Source organism: Phyllobates terribilis, unplaced genomic scaffold, assembly GCF_046119375.1.
Source record: "Phyllobates terribilis strain yellow unplaced genomic scaffold, ASM4611937v1 Scaffold_11__3_contigs__length_659146591, whole genome shotgun sequence".
Taxonomy (NCBI): Eukaryota; Metazoa; Chordata; class Amphibia; order Anura; family Dendrobatidae; genus Phyllobates; species Phyllobates terribilis.
The window spans coordinates 508,686,840-508,702,086 of NW_027362771.1; the positions used below are offsets into that span (position 1 = coordinate 508,686,840).

General features: G+C 44.1%; 1 protein-coding gene across 1 annotated transcript in view; it reads left to right on the forward strand.

Annotated features, from left to right (window-relative positions):
• The window catches only part of LOC141166682 (pyroglutamylated RF-amide peptide receptor-like), a 213,550-nt gene that overhangs the window by 136,789 nt on the left and 61,514 nt on the right, over nt 1-15,247 (forward strand). The gene's annotated exons all lie outside the window — the stretch shown is intronic.

Consider the following 15,247-nt stretch of genomic DNA (forward strand, 5'->3'; position numbering starts at 1 on the left):
TGTCCCCACACGTTGGAACGCTACCCTCCACATGTTGCAAAGGATTTGTGAGCAGAAGAGAGCAGTTGTGGAGTACCAGCTGCAACAAGGCCGTCGATATTCAGGTCAGACTCCACACATAAGACCTCAGGAGTGGACCTGGATGTCTGACATATGTACCATCTTGACAAACTTTGAGGAGTCCACCAAGATGGTGAGTGGCGATGACGCCATCATTAGCGTCAGCATCCCACTTGTCTCTCTTTTGCAACGCTCTCTGCAGAGAATTAAAGAGGAGGCATTGCAGCCAGAGTATGATGAGATGGATCAAGAAGCTATTACACACAGCCCAGCCTCATCTCATCCCAACGTGCATTGGGGGACAATGAGGGAGAGGAGGAGGAGGAGGAAGAACAGGAGCTGGTATCATGCGCTGTAGACGGTAGTACCTGTATAACTGTCATACCGTCATTTCAGCGTGGGTGGCCTGAGGACAGGGGGGAGGAAAGGGAGGAGGAGGAGAGCATGGTCAGTCGTCATCTTGGTGAGGACACGGAAGTCTTGCCCGTTACCAGTCTGGCATGCATGGCTGACTTTATGTTACGCTGCCTTAACCGTGACCCTCGCGTTGTCAAAATGTTGGGTGACAGTCATTACTGGTTGGTGACACTTTTAGACCCCCTCTACAAGGAGAACGTTCACTCTCTTATTCCTGAGGTGGAGAGGTCTACAAAAATGGGCCAGTACCAGAAGGCCCTTGCTGCAGAACTGTTAAAAAAATTCCCATCTGAACACGCTAGCGGCAGAGGTCACAGTTCATTGCCCAACCAAGACGTACAGGCGAGAGAGACGCAACTCCAATCCAGCAGAGGCAGGGGAACACTGTCAACATTCTGGGACAGTTTTCTGAGACCCACCCAGCTTACAGGCTCTGAGGCGTGGGGTACTCTCACAAGGAGTGGAAAGTTTCAAAAGATGGTGAGGGAGTACCTTGCCGACCGTACCAGCGTCCTCCGTGATTCCTCTGTGTCTTTTAATTATTGGGTACCCAAGCTGGACTCTTGGAATGAACTCGCTCTGTACGCCTTGGAGGTCCTGGCCTGCCCTGCCGCTAGCGTGTTATCGGAGCGTGTTTTTAGTGCCGCTGGGGGAATTATAACTGATAAGCGCACTCGCCTGTCAACTGACAATGATGATAAGCTGACCCTTATCAAAATGAAGAAGGGCTGGATTGGGCCAGACTTCTCATCACCACCAAATGACAGCAGAGTAACATAAAGTCAAATCCACTGTGTTATTTCGGGAGGTGTATTCCCATGCACCACTTCACACCCACACATGGGTATACGCTTCCTCATTCCGGCTGTATTTTGCTCTTCTCCTTATCGTCAGCCTCCACTACCACTATACCACCAGGGTGACGGTCGTCCGTGTTGCCAGCATTGCAAGTTCCTTCATACTAATTTTTGGCAGCTTTTGCTTGGAAGGCATAGCCAAAGACTATGGGAGACCCACTCCCCAATAATGGGAATAATGTTTTTAATATGCTGTATTGCATGGCTCTTGTTTGCCAGCATTGCAAGTTCCTCCGTCCTAATTTTTGGCAGCTTTTGCTTGGAAGGCATAGGCAAAGACTATGGGAGACCCACTCCCCAATAATGGGAATAATGTTTTTAATATGCTGTACTGCATGGCTCTTGTAAGGGCCATTAAAACCGTCTTGTTAAACCACTCTGAACTCCACAGCTCTTCCAAGGGGCATTAAAACCGTCTTGTTAAGCTACTGTGATCTCCACCACTCTTCCAAGGGTCATTAAAACCATCTTGTTAAGCTACTGTGACCTCCACCACTCTTCCAAGGGGCATTAAAACCATCTTGTTAAGCTACTGTGACCTCCACGTTTCTTACAAGAGGCATTAAAACCGTCTTGTTAAGCTACTGTGACCTCAACGTCTCTTCCAAGGGGCATTAAAACCGTCTTGTTAAGCTACTGTGACCTCCACCTCTCTTCCAAGGGGCATTAAAATCGTCTTGTTAAGCTACTGTGACCTCCACGTCTCTTCCCAGGGACATTGATATTGTCTTTTTATTCCACTGCGACCTCCACCACTCTTCCAAGGGCCATTAAATCCATCTTGTTAAGCTACTGTGACCTCCACGTCTCTTCCAAGGGGCATTAAAACCGTCTTGTTAAGCTACTGTGACCTCCACCACTCTTCCAAGGAACATTGCTATTGTCTTTTTATTTCATTGCGACCTCCACCGCTCTTCCAAGGGGCATTAAAACTGTCTTGTTAAGCTACTGTGACCTTCACCACTCTTCCAAGGGGCATTAAAAGCGTCTTGTTAAACGACTCTGAACTTCACAGCTCTTGCAAGGGGCATTAAAACCGTCTTGTTAAGCTACTGTGACCTCCACCACTCTTCCAAGGGGCATTAAAACTATCTTGTTAAGCTTCTGTGACCTCCACCACTCTTCCAAGGGGCATTAAAACCGTCTTGTTAAGCTACTGTGACCTCCACATCTCTTCCAAGGGACATTGATATTGTCTTTTTATTCCACTGCGACCTCCACCACACTTCCAAGTGGCATTAAAACTGTCTTTTTAAGCTACTGTGACCTCCACCACTCTTCCAAGGGGCATTAAAACCGTCTTCTTAAGCTACTGTGACCTCCACGTCTCTTCCAAGAGGCATTAAAACCGTCTTGTTAAGCTACTGTGACATCGACGTCTTTTCCAAGTGGCATTAAAACCGTCTTTTTAAGCTTCTGTGACCTCCACGTCTCTTCCAAGGGGCATTAAAACCGTCTTGTTAAGCTACTGTGACCTCTACCACTCTTCCAAGGGACATTGATATTGTTTTTTTATTCCACTGCGACATCCACCACTCTTCCAAGGGGCATTAAAACTGTCTTGTTAAGCTACTGTGACCTCCACCACTCTTCCAAGGGGCATTAAAACCGTCTTGTTAAACCACTCTGAACTCCATAGCTCTTTCAACGGGCATTAAAACCGTCTTGTTAAGCTACTGTGACCTCCATGTCTCTTCCAAGGGGCATTAAAACCTTCTTGGAAAGGTACTGTGACCTCCACGTCTCTTCCAAGGGGCATTAAAACCGTCTTGTTAAGCTACTGTGACCTCCACCACTCTTCCAAGGGGCATTAAAACCGTCTTGTTAAGCTACTGTGGTCTCCACCACTCTTTCAAGGGATATTGATATTGTCTTTTTATTCCACTGCGACCTCCACCACTCTTCCAAGGGGCATTAAAACTGTCTTGTTAAGCTACTGTGACCTCCACCACTCTTCCAAGGGACATTAAAACCGTCTTGTTAAGCTGCTGTGGCCTCCACCACTCTTTCAAGGGATATTGATATTGTCTTTTTATTCCTCTGCGACCTCCACCACTCTTCCAAGGGGCATTAAAACTGTCTTTATAAGCTACTGTGACCTCCACCACTCTTCCAAGGGGCATTAAAACTGTCTTGTTAAGCTACTGTGACCTCCACCACTCTTCCAAAGGGCATTAAAACCGTCTAGTTAAGCTACTGTGACCTCCACCACTCTACCAAGGGGTATTGATATTGTTTTTTATTCCACTGCGACCTCCACCACTCTTCCGAGGGGCATTAAAACCGTCTTGTTAAGCTACTGTGACCTCCACGTCTCTTCCAAGGGGCATTAAAACTGTCTTGTTAAACCACTCTGACCTCCACGTCTCTTCCAAGGGGCATTGCATTTCCTCCTAATTTTAGTGAGCTTTTGCTTTTCAATGCATAGGCGAACACTAAGGGAGACCCACTCCCCAATAATGGGTAGAAGGTTTTTAGTACGCTGTAATCCACGTCTGTTTCAAGGGGCATTGCAGTTCCTCATAATGTTTGGAAAGCCTTCCATTCATTGCTTAGGCCAACAGTGTACAGGAGACCCAGTTGCTATAAATGGAAAAAACGGTTTAGTTAAGGCCCTCTGACCTCCATGTCACTTCCGAGGGGCATTGGAGAGCCTCGAAATTTTTGGTAGACATTGCACTCACTGTATGCCCTATAACTGTGTAGCCGAACCACTCCTTTTGGTACAGAAACATATCCTACAAGACATGTGTGGTTGACTGGCCTGATTTTGATGTGAATGGTACCTGTTCCTCCTGCTCTTTCTCCTTTGCCAGCACCTCATCCATCATTCATCACCTGAAGCTTTGTTTTAACGGGAGTCATAGAACTGGGATAGTAGCAGGAAAACATCCAGCAATCCTCGGAGGAGGTAGGATATGCGCCAAAACGCTGATCACCTCAGGCCTAGCCGCTACTACATACATGCGCTTGCATTCCAAGGAACAGAAAGCTAAGGAGATGGATGGCCTCATGATCATGAATAATTTACTCGTTGTGTAGGAGGCCGACCACTGCTGCTGTCTACCTTCTGAACTTTGTAAATATATAAAGATTGTACACAAATACACTTAGACGTCAATGTGTCTATATCTGCAAAAACCTACATATATGACACATAAACTAAATTATTTGTAAAATGTAACATTTATTGAATCAATAGAAATTATAAAACATACATAAAGAGATAAAATGGGGAAAGGTAACACAACAGAAAGGTCACCGGGTTAGACAGTAATTATAGTATAATTTACATATAAATAATCAATTCATTATACACCAAGCAGGACATAAATATGCTGCATGTATTTATATAAAGTCTGCAATAAACTGCATAGTGCTAATTATAGACTCCATAAATATGGATATGAGGTGCTGCATCATAAGTTAATAAGTATGGCATATAACAACAGAGAATATAGTAATAATAAGGCTTGTACTGACCCAGGTGACCAAATCCAACGCGCGTTTCGCCAGGGGCTTTGACGAGGATATATCCTCTATGTCTGGAGGACGTGTTGCATCCCAGTGTCCAACTGAGTCCCGGCTTTCACAATATTAACCTTGGCCACATTCACTTGTCCACGTGTTTGTGGTTAGGCTGTCCTTCAAATAGGGGCGGCTGCGGACCGTTTATGGACACCCGGCTGCCCCCAGGCGGCTGGGGACCGTGCGTGGGCACCCGACCGCGGGGCGGCTGGGGACCGTTTATGGACACCCGGCCGCCTCCTGGCGGCTGGGGACCGTGCGTGGGCACCTGGCCGCCGGGCGGCTGGGGACTGAGTATGGATACCAGGCCGCCGACGCAGCCATGACGTGGTGGCCAGATTCCGCCTCCACATGCCTAAAAGGCCCAATTTCAAGTGCAAGCAAGCAAGCAGTATGGTATTGCAGCCTGGGGTGGGTGGGTGGCAGGCTGAATACTTGCACTTGCATTGCAAGAAATGGGGGAGGTACACTTGAACTCTGCCCTGGGACAAGGACTTGCACGGGGATAGTTGCAAGTCTGCATCTTCTGATGCGGCAAGGATCACTTCTGATGGGCACACTTTTAGGCAGTGACCTGGGTGTCAGAGATGCTTCCAGGGGTCTTCCCATGCTGTTCCCATGTCTTTTCAGCACTGTATGCATATGTGACACAGCACATGGCCAGATAAGGTTGTAAAATGTTAAAATGACATTTCCCGGTGAATGCATTTGTCACGGTTGAAAGCAATACTAAAGTGCAAAAACGCATAAAAAATGCTACTTGTGAATATAGCCCAAGGTGTGGAGGAGTATTTTTGTTTTTGGTTATTTATTTTACCTTATACAGAAGTCTTTACCATGGAAAGGAAATTCCTTAACATATTTCACAGGAAAGCAGTTTCAGTTTTGTTTTAGAACGTTTTATTGTGAGCCCGTAAAAGTGGCTAAATACCTCTGACCACGTTGTTGACAGCAGTGACCTGGGGGTCAGAAATGCTTCCTGGGGCGATCCCCATGCTGTCCCCATGTCATTTCAGCACTGTCACTATCGTTTTGGCCACTTTTTAGGCTTTCTACAGACAACCCGCATGCGGAAATGCATGCAAAAACGCTTCACTTCTGCTTGTCCCTGGCAGGAAAAACGCATGCGTTTTTTCTGCCAGGGAGATGCAGAAACGCTCAGGAAAAATGCGGAGCATTTCTGCATTGTGGGCACATAGCCTAAGGAAGATTGACTATATACTTTCCCGGTGAGTTACTCCTTTGCAGGGAGTCTTCCTATTCTGACAAATCCACTATCCAGTAGCTATTTGGGTTGTAACACTACAATATTACCTTTAAAGTTCCAATCCTATAAACTTAAATAATACTACATACTCTGACCCTACCCTTTTGTTAAGCTACTGTGACCTCCACGTCTCTTCCAAGGGGCATTAAAACTGTCTTGTTAAGCTACTGTGACCTCCATCACTCTTCTAAGGGGCATTAAAACCGTCTTGTTAAACCACTCTGAACTCCATAGCTCTTCCAAGGGGCATTAAAACCGTCTTGTTAAGCTGCTGTGACCTCCACCGCTCTTCCAAGGGGCATTAAAACCGTCTTGTTTAGCTACTGTGACCTCCACCACTCTTTCAAGGGACATTGATATTGTCTTTTTATTCCACTGCTACCTCTACCACTCTTCAAAGGGGCATTAAAACTGTCTTGTTAAGCTACTGTGACCTCCACCACTCTTCCAAGGGAGATTGATATTGTCTTTTTATTCCACTGCGACCTCCACCACTCTTCCAAGGGGCATTAAAACTGTCTTGTTAAGCTACTGTGACCTCCACCACTCTTCCAAAGGGCATTAAAACCATCTAGTTAAGCTACTGTGACCTCCACCACTCTTCCAAGGGGCATTGATATTGTCTTTTTATTCCACTGCGACCTCCACCACTCTTCCAAGGGGCATTAAAACCGTCTTGTTAAGCTACTGTGACCTCCATGTCTCTTCCAAGGGGCATTAAAACCGTCTTGTTAAACCACTCTGACCTCCACGTCTCTTCCAAGGGGCATTGCATTTCCTCCTAATTTTAGTGAGATTTTGCTTTTCAATGCATAGGCGAACACTAAGGGAGACCCACTCCCCAATAATGGGTAGAAGGTTTTTAGTGCGCTGTAATCCACGTCTGTTTCAAGGGGCATTGCAGTTCCTCATAATTTTTGGAAAGCATTCCATTCATTGCTTAGGCAAACAGTGTACTGGAGACCCAGTTGCTATAAATGGAAAAAATGGTTTAGTTAAGGCCCTCTGACCTCCATGTCACTTCCAAGGGGCATTGGAGTGCCTCAAAATTTTTGGTAGGCATTGCACTCACTGTATGCCCTATAACTGTGTAGCCGAACAGCTCCTTTTGGTACAGAAACATATCCTACAAGACATGTGTGGTTGACTGGCCTGATATTGATGTGAATGGTACCTGTTCCTCCTGCTCTTTCTCCTTTGCCACCACCTCATCCATCATTCATCACCTGAAGCTTTGTGTTAACGGTAGTCATAGAACTGGGATAGTAGCAGGAAAACATCCAGCAATCCTCGGAGGAGGTAGGATATGCGCCAAAACGCTGACCACCTCAGGCCTAGCCGCTACTACATACATGCGCTTGCATTCCAAGGAACAGAAAGCTAAGGAGATGGATGGCCTCATGATCATGAATAATTTACTTGTTGTGTAGGAGGCCGACCACTGCTGCTGTCTACCTTCTGAACTTTGTAAATATATAAAGACTGTACACAAATACACTTAGACGTCAATGTGTCTATATCTGAAAAAAACTACATATGTGACACATAAACTAAATTGTTTGTAAAATATAACATCTATTGAATCAATAGAAATTATAAAACATACATAAAGAGATAAAATGGGGAAAGGTAACACAACAGAAAGGTCACCGGGTTAGACAGTAATTATAGTATAATTTACATATAAATAATCAATTCATTATACACCAAGCAGGACATAAATATGCTGCATGTATTTATATAAAGTCTGCAATAAAGTGCATAGTGCTAATTATAGACTCCATAAATATGGATATAAGGTGCTGCATCATAAGTTAATAAGTATGGCATATAACAACAGAGAATATAGTAATAATAAGGCTTGTACTGACCCAGGTGACCAAATCCAAGGCGCGTTTCACCAGGGGCTTTGACGAGGATATATCCTCTATGTCTGGAGGACGTGTTGCATCCCAGTGTCCAACTGAGTCCCGGCTTCCACAATATTAACCCTGGCCACATTCACTTGTCCACGTGTTTGTGGTTAGGCTGTCCTTCAAATAGGGGTGGCTGGGGACCGTTTATGGACACCCGGCTGCCCCCAGGCGGCTGGGGACCGTGTGTGGGCACCCGGCCGCGGGGCGGCTGGGAACTGAGCATGGACACCCGGCCGCCCCCTGGCGGCTGGGGACCAAGCGTGGACACCCGGCCGCCGGGCGGCTGGGGACTGAGTATGGATACCAGGCCGCCGATGCAGCCATGACGTGGTGGCCAGATTCCGCCTCCACATGCCTAAAAGGCCCAATTTCAAGTGCAAGCAAGCAAGCAGTATGGTATTGCAGCCTGGGGGTGGGTGGGTGGCAGGCTGCATACTTGCGCTTGCATTGCAAGGAATGGGGGAGGTACAATTGAACGCTGCCCTGGGACAAGGACTTGCACGGGGATAGTTTCAAGTCTGCATCTTCTGATGCTGCAAGGATCACTTCTGATGGGCACACTTTTAGGCAGTGACCTGGGTGTCAGAGATGCTTCCAGGGGTCCCCCCATGCTGTTCCCATGTCTTTTCAGCACTGTATGCATGTGTCACACAGCACATGGCCAGATAAGGTTGTAAAATGTTAAAATGACATTTCCCGGTGAATGCATTTGTCACGGTTGAAAGCAATACAAAAGTGCAAATACGCATAAAAAATGCTACTTGTGAACATAGCCCAAGGTGTGGAGGAGTATTTTTGTTTTTGGTTATTTATTTTACCTTATACAGAAGTCTTTACCATGGAAAGGAAATTCCTTAACATATTTCACAGGAAAGCAGTTTCAGTTTCGTTTTTGAACGTTTTATTGTGAGCCCGTAAAAGTGGCTTAATACCTCTGACCACGTTGTTGACAGCAGTGACCTGGGGGTCAGGAATGCTTCCTGGGGCGATCCCCATGCTGTCCTCATGTCATTTGAGCACTGTCACCATCGTTTTGGGCACTTTTTAGGCTTTCTACAGACTGCCGGGGGTGTCGCCGCAAAAATGCTGGGGTCTCCCATAGACTAACATTGGGCTCGTTGCTCGGGTTGAGCACCCGAGTATCACGGCGAGCTCGGCCCGAGCTTCGAGCATCCGAACATTTTAGTGCTCGCTCAACACTAATAGTGATTCATTTTTATGTGCAGCCCATATTATGAATGAAAGGCGAGTTTTGAAGAAATTGAAATTAATTGTTGGTAGAATCACTACTTTCATTATAGCTTATGGTTAAAACAAAGAAATAATTAAAGAAATAGCTTTGCCTATAAAGTTTGATAATTAAAAACAAAGAATAAAACAGTCAGGAAACACATAGCTGATTCATACATGGTAGGGCAAGGATCAAAGACCTAAAAATGATCCTCAAATATTACAACGGGTTGCTTAAAATCAAAATTATTCAAGCTATATTATTTTCTGTAGATTTTTCTGTATGTTCAAATTGAACAATAAAGAAGTGAGACAGGAAAAATATGCCTTTGAAGTTAAGTGTTGTCAAAGACTTTTCAGGAATTGAGTGGATGTCAAGAAAAATAAGAAAATCCTTGAATAAATCAAGTATGCTCTTCCAATTGAAGCAAAAAAAAATACTAAAATGAGATAGCATGGAAGACTTGAAAAAATTGCAAAAATCAATTGACCAAAACCAAGATAGAATCATGCTATTACAAAGCACAATTGTCCACAATGATATAGTATGGCAAGACCGACCTGATACAAAATAAAGAAGAAGACTTAAAGGGAATCTGTCAGTAGAATCAAACCTCCTAAGCCGTCTATATGGGCATGTAGGTCATAGAAAGTTGAATAAAATTATGCCTTGGTATCTGCGATCAGATGTCTTATTCCAGAGAAAGCTACATTTTTCTTAATATGTAAATTAGCGGTTAAGATCTATGGGTCAGACATAAAGAAGCTTATTTTAAATCAAAGGGGGCATTATGAGTGTGAGACATTAATTATCTCATACTATAAGCTCTGGAGGCAGATTCTCAGGGAGATCTATGTCCGGCCCATAGATCTTTACAGCTCATTTACATATTAAGAAAAGCATGGCTTTCTCTGGAATAAGATATTGAATTGCTGATATGCATGTATAGATAGTTTACAAGGATTGATCCTTCAAACAGATTCACTTTAACAATAGAAAAATAAATTACAAAAATCATGGATTTGCCATAAAGAAGTCTGAAGACTTAAAGTAGAAGTAAGACATTCTGAAATAATGTTAATATTAATGTTGATCTGCTCTCCTCCAGGGTCCACAGACTCATACGCTGTACTTTCTATATGTCCATGCACTCCAAGAGAATCAGTCTGATCAAAGCCAAAGGGACACAAACCTTAGTTTAAGTGTTTTTGCACTTTTGTTTTAGTGATGATCAATGAGGGTCTCAACTCTGAACAACTATGACATGTTAAAGAACTACTCCTATCAAAGTTTTTATCCTCTTACTATCTTGCGGGCATCAATATTATATGGCACTGTGTACTAATAAATGCTAATTTTGCCTTTCTACCCAACTAATTCTTCTCTTTTCCATTAAGTCTATGACATCATCTGATTAAAAACGGATTAGCGGAATCCTTCTAAGCTCTATGTAGAAACAGGAGGTCAATTTTCCCTGCATGACTTATGAGTCACAGCAAAACTCCCTGGCAGGGGATAGGAGGATGCAGTTGGGTCAGGAATTGAAGAGGGGAATGATAAATCCAGGGACAAGAGACTTCCTGTTTCTACATAGAGCAGAGAAAACAGAAGAATTAACTAGGTATAAAGGCAAAACGAGCAATTGTAAGTACACAGCCTTACTGTATAAAGGTGTATGAGGAACACTTGTTCACAATAATCTTACATAGTAAACAGGCTGTAAATCACCCTATGAATGAGCAAATCGCTTGTTCGTCCAGTGAAATTATCTTTTTGTCTGCATAAAAGATTATCGTTCTCAGCAGCACATCGTCCTGTGTAAACAGGACTCACGCTGCTGAGAACAATGGCAGATTATGGTGCCAGAAACAGCAAGGAAAAAGCTTCTCTCATCATTCCATAAAATAGTCTTTTATTCCATATAACGGGACAAAAAGTGGAAAGCTGGGGGGAAGTAGGAAGCGTGGAGGATGACGGCCGTTTTGCGTTACAGCAACGCTTCTACGGGTCCAGGTATCATCATAGCAGTTTATGTGCATAGAACAATCTATTACTGATCGTTCGCTGTGCATCTGATGCAGAATCAGCCTGTGTAAAAAGACTATTAAGCAACATCGGAAAATTGTCTAGCCTAAGGCTATGTGCCCACGATGCAGAAATGCTGCATATTTTTTCCACTTCTCCCTGGCAGGAAAAACGCATGCGGTTTTTACATGCGTTTTTCCTGGTAGAAGCGTTTGTGAAGCGTCTTTGCATGCATTTCTGCATGCGGGTTATCAAGCGCTTTTCCAAACGATTTTAGCATCACTTGCAAAAGTGCTTGACAACTTGTTAACACTATATAAATCCATGCAACCGGCATGGATTTATAGTAGTGTGACCAAGTTAGTTAAAAAAAAAGAATAAGGATGGTAAAAAAATTTAAAAAAAGATTATACTTACCTTCCGATGTCCTCCCGGTGTTTTCTCCGCCGCGTCCGGTCTCTTGCACTGCTCGCGGTGGTGTGAAGGACCTGCGGTGACGTCATTGAGTCATGTAACAGGTCACATGACTCAATGACATCATGGCAGGTCCTTCACAACACCGCGACCCATACAGCAGACCAGACGAAGGGAAGTAAACACCGGGAGGACATCAGAAGGTGAGTATAATCTTTATTTTTTATTTTAAATAATTTTTTTTACAGTTTCTATGGTACCCAGGTCTGGATGAGAGTCTCCTCTCCTCCAGACCTGGGTACCATCCGCACATTGAACTGTGTGATATCCGCTTGTGCAGATGCAGTGATGCGGATGTCACGCGGTCCAATGCAAGTCAATGGCGGCGAGTACGCTGCGTGTCCGCAAAATGAATGGACATGCTGCGGATTTTTGAGCGCAGCATAAATGCTGCGGAAAAATCCGCAGCATGGGCATTGACAGTGCGGCTTGTCATTGGGGACCATAGGGGCCGGATTACCAAGCGTTTCCCAAGCGTTTACGCTGCGTAAATTCCACAGCATAAACACTTGGAAAATGCTTCGTGGTCACGCAGCCTAAGGCTGTGTGCCCACTGTGCGTTTTTTAAGCAACTCCGCTGCAGAAATGCTTAAAAAACGCTTGGTAGAAGGTCTGCCATGTTCCCCAATGATAATCTGCATGTGCTGTGCACATGCTGCGGAAATTTGCCCTGCAGATTATCATGGCGGAAAAATCCGCAGCACTACCAATTATTTTGCGGAATCGCGGCGTTTTCACTGCCATTGATTTGCATTGGACCGCATGACATCGGCATCACTGTATATGTAGATGCGCATTCCATGCGTTTCAATGTGCGGATGGTACCCGGGTTTGGAGAAGAGGAGACTCTCCTCCGGAAGGACACCGGGGGCCATCAGATGGTAAGTATAATGTATATTTTATTATTTTTTTACAGGTACTATGGTACTATGGTACCCGGGTCTGGAGGAGAGTCTCTTCTTCTCCAAACCTGGGTACCATTCTTTTACGGTCACATTATATAAATCCATGCCGGTTGCATGGATTTATATAGTGTGACCAAGTTGTCAAGCACTTTCCAAGTGATGCTAAAATCGATTGGAAAGCGCTTGACAACCCGCATGCGGAAATGCATGAAAAAACGCTTCACTTCCACTTGACCCTGGCAGGAAAAACGCATGCGTTTTTTCTGCCAGGAAGATGCAGAAACGCTCAGGAAAAATCCAGAGCATTTCTGCATCGTGGGCACATAGCCTAAGGAAGATTGACTATATACTTTCCCGGTGAGTTACTCCTTTGCAGGGAGTCTTCCTATTCTGACAAATCCACTATCCAGTAGCTATTTGGGTTGTAACACCACAATATTACCTTTAAAGTTCCAATCCTATAAACTTAAATAATACTACATACTCTGACCCTACCCTTTTGGTGGATCACTTTAAAAGGGTTATCCGAAGAAAAAATAGGCTGATTCCCTGGTAGACAATCCATCACACGTCACAACATAGCTTCCAGTGCTGTGTCAGCATATGATTGCAACAGTTTGTGGAAAGGACTGGTTGGGCTGAACATTTCAATAGCCAAGCTAGCCCCCTTCTCAGTCTATACATCAGCTGTAGCAGAGGAAGGGGCTAGCAAAACTAGTGAAATGAGCAGCCAGCTGTCCCTTTCAATCACTACTCCGATCCCGTGCCAACACACAACTGAAAGCTAAGCTGCCAGGACCTGGCATGTAATGTTTACCAGACGATGAACGCTCCTATCCTCAACTAGATATGTGAATTTCTAACTAAATAAAGGTTTTTTAGCCTGGAAAACTCTTCTAAATGAATCCTAGTCTGAATTCTGAGAAGGTGCTTTCCACAAAGCCTCATGGTTCCAAATTACTGGTCCGTAAAATCACTGCAGGGCTATTTATATATGGATACAGATAGCCACCTACTGTATAATTGTCTTTTACTAAAGGATGAAAATGGAGGAAGAAAAACATATTGCATCATTGCTCTCAGAAACAGTTGGAATATGACTTCAAAGCATATTTTGCTTTGAAGTGCAGTAAATCCTGTTGATTTAGTTTCCACTGGGTGTTTCAGATTAGAATGTAATCTCATAAAAGGTCTTTATTGATCCCATTAGCACAAAATACCATAAAGTATTAAAATATGTTCCTATGTTATGTAAAGTTATTTGTTGGGCGTTTGCTGTTTTACATTGGAACATGTCTACTTATCTGCCAGTGGAATAGACCCATGTTGATACTGGTTGGTACTCTATAGTGTTTTGGGCTCTTGTATTAATTCCCAATCTACAGCTTGCACACTCCTTAACATATTATACTAAGGTCTCATACTCACAACTGCATTACAGCTACATCCTCCGAGTAGCATTGCGTCCAGGAAAGAATGGATTTGTGTCATGGTATAAAGGATGCTGAAGTAGCAGTCACACGAGGACCCAGAGATCTGCTAGATCCTATGACACCAGTAATATAAAAGTTGGAAGGTAGGTACACTAAAATTATATCTTTATACCGTGTTAGCTAGTAGATGGAAAAATCTTAAAATTTGAGAGTCCTCAATGGTTGATACCTTTTAATGGCTAACTGAAAAGATAGTAACAAAAAGCAGCTTTCGAGATTACTCAGGTCTCTTCATCAGGCTCGGTATAACACAAAATCTGAAACGTAAATAAGACAAGTGACGTGAAGCAAAATTATCTATGTGGGAAGGGGAGAAACAGTTGAGGCAGTAAATAATGGAGCTATAAAAATGTTTAGCCTCAGGCCTCTATTCTTTTTTTCTTTTAATGTGTGGCGATGAGAATTCATCTTTGTTCTAAGCTTTTGCCCCGTCTCCCCTACATACAGACCCAAAGTTGGACATTTGGTACTTATAATTAAGCACACAACATTAGGTAGTGTAGGTAGAAAGAAGGTAGGTAGTGAGCCGTATTACAGGTTTTATATTGAGGATCTGGAACTTTAAATGGTCTGTGTGGGGAAAAACAAGTTATCACTTGTCTACAGGATTGGTGATAACTTATTGATCGGTGGATGTATGACCACTGGGCCTGCACCAATTGGCAGAATTGATATTGCGCATGCTTGACCGCTGCTACATGCATTCTCAATGTGGCTGCAGAGAGTTGCTGTGACGATACAGAGTAAAATCTTAATAGGCCAGACATTTAGTTTTGTTAATCCAAGAGAAATACCCTCACCCTGTGTTGTCTGAGTAGCGTTACGCCCACGGAAGACCACGGATCTTCACATATTGGTGGCAGCGGTGGGATACTACTCAGTCCAGCAGATCTGGGGGAGCTACAGGGGACTGGTGTTTGCACACACCGTCCAGGGGCTCCACAACCACAGAGGCATGTAGACAGACCCAGCAGGCATGTAGACAGACCCATAGGTGATGTATACACAGGGGGTTTCGAATGCTACCATGTCCAACCCCACCAGCCCAGCCTTGGGAGGAAGACCGGAGAGGAA